The 2,383-nt window shown below is 36.5% G+C and overlaps 1 protein-coding gene across 1 annotated transcript in view; it reads left to right on the forward strand.

Annotated features, from left to right (window-relative positions):
- Positions 1-603: 603 nt before the first annotated feature.
- Positions 604-2,383, forward strand: part of LOC106868287 (zinc finger protein 271) — a 15,994-nt gene continuing 14,214 nt past the window's right edge. Inside the window, exon 1 of the mRNA XM_014913477.2 lies at positions 604-990. The gene's annotated coding sequence lies outside the window, so the exon portion shown is untranslated. The remainder of the gene's footprint in view (positions 991-2,383) is intronic.

Raw genomic sequence — 2,383 nt, forward strand, 5'->3', positions numbered from 1 at the left:
ATAGTTTTGATGTGTCATTTACTATCATTTGTAAAGCTGTTGGTGTTTTTGACGACACGGGTATGTTAGTTATAACTATATTAAATTAGTCATTCGATATTTTACTTCACTTTGAGTGTATCTTCGTCTAGATAACAAAATGTGTCTATATTTGAAGACAGAAGACCGCGATACGTGTAAGATATAGTTTTACCGTAGATCCGCTGCTGCTCAAAATATAATATGAAAAAAAGTAGATAAGAATGAATTTTCGTAACATCTTGTGATGAAGTGATCTCTAAATGAAAGGTGGAGATGGGTATGATAAATTAAATGTAGCTTGTCAAAACAGAAATTAATGAGAGGAGAATGAGATTTGACAGTGAATCTTGCGTTTAATCTTCTCTCCCCTCCTCATCGAGTTTGTATGGATACCGTGGTTTACTTGCTATTGCTGTAACTAGGTACAGGATTTTACTGCGCGTGCGTTTATTCACATCTTAATACTATTATCAATGATAATCAAATGTAATCACTCCTCTCTTTTACGACTGGAAGGTATTTCTCTAATACTTTAATAATCATAAATCCTAATCATATTCCTGGAAAATCATTGTCGATCATGGTAGCATAAATGCTTGTTTAGAAACGTTAGAGCCAAATGCGGCTACAATATATGATGCATAAGTAGTACAGCGATGAATTTTTCTTGTTTTATACCCTGGGAAGAATGTAATATATGCTACATTGATTCTAATGACTCCACAATTCACCACCTTAGCTCGTATACATACGCGCGCGCGCACACTCTGCATCGAAACTATGGCTAAAGACATATTACCTACTTCCAGTTACGAATCTGTGGCTATATTTTGTAGATAGTCCATTGGATAGCATCTGTGACATGAAATTGATTAAACCTTTGAAAACTCCTATCTAACAATGAGATCGTTTTTATGATAACTTGCTAAAAACGTACCTCACAATGTGTCATTTTTACACCTGAAAATGGTAAGTTGACTGAGATTTGTTTCAAACTGTAATAATGTGTGTAAATAATAAAACTCTGAACTATGAAGATACAGTAGTAATTATGTCTACAGAAGTAGAAAAAGATATTTCCTTCAAGAAAACAATGAAAAGAACTAACGTTAGAAAATGGTTATTTCCTCTCAGGATATAGGAGTTAGAAATGAAAAAACATAATAGCATTGGAGGCGCATTATATATTTTGGGGCATAACTACACATTTCGGTATTATTTGATCCTTTCACCCGCACGATTTTCACTAAGAAAAAAAAAACTCGGATTTTTTGTGTGGAATCAAGTATCCTGACCTCCTAATATGTTGCAAGCCCCTTATTTTTGTTTGGAAAAAAAAGGGGTGGGTGGGAAACCGGACCCTCACCCCATATCCCGGAATCATTGGAAATTTTTTTTTTTTTCGTTGACTGAATTCTGGTGACCTAATATGCTACAAAACCCTTTTTTTGAGTCCGGTGGATGGAACCCTCGGAAATTTCACCCCTACCCCATTTTCAAATATTTTTTGCTATTTCTTTCTTTACCCATAATTTTAGATTACATTTTGCAGAAATACGTTTTCGAGATAGTGTGGCTTACATTAGACTGACAATTCAGAAAAGTTTGAAATGAATAAGTGAAAATGCAGAGGTTAAAGAAGTTAGTGGTAACGAAGTGTGTGGAGAGAGAACGAACGATAAATTCATCTAAAAAAAAAAAAAACACGTTAGAGTTTTTGCTGGTATGTGTGAAACAAAGTAAAAGTATAATATTAAAACAAAAATATGTGGACGACATCAAAGTAAAACAATGGGAAAGCATCGGATTGTGGTTTAGATAATTTATTTAACTGACACTTGCAATAACGTGTTGTATACACTAAAAAATTCACTACATGATATTACCAACTTGCTTCGGGTTGGCGAAGTAGAAAATAAACAGGAAATACTGTGTCGATGTGATGAGGTAGAACCGGGTATGTTTTGTGTTGGTCATTTGGTAGTGTCTATGTTCTGCGACTGCTACTATGTTGGGTCGTTCATGCTGAATATGCGGTTCTATGTTGGCTACTTGACTGCTGCAAATTAACTGCTGGGTGTCTGCTTGTCTCCTGACCGTTCGTCTGGTGTTGGCTGTCTGCCTCCTGTTGTATGTCTGACTGTATTTATAATGGTTGTGACAGCTAGGACATCATCATCATCATCATCGTTTAACGTCCGCTTTCCATGCTAGCATGGGTTGGACGATTTGACTGAGGACTGGTGAAACCGGATGGCAACACCAGGCTCCAATCTAATTTGGCAGAGTTTCTACAGCTGGATGCCCTTCCTAACGCCAACCACTCAGAGAGTGTAGTGGGTGCTTTTACGTGTCACCCGCA

Source organism: Octopus bimaculoides, chromosome 9 (genome assembly GCF_001194135.2).
Source record: "Octopus bimaculoides isolate UCB-OBI-ISO-001 chromosome 9, ASM119413v2, whole genome shotgun sequence".
Taxonomy (NCBI): Eukaryota; Metazoa; Mollusca; class Cephalopoda; order Octopoda; family Octopodidae; genus Octopus; species Octopus bimaculoides.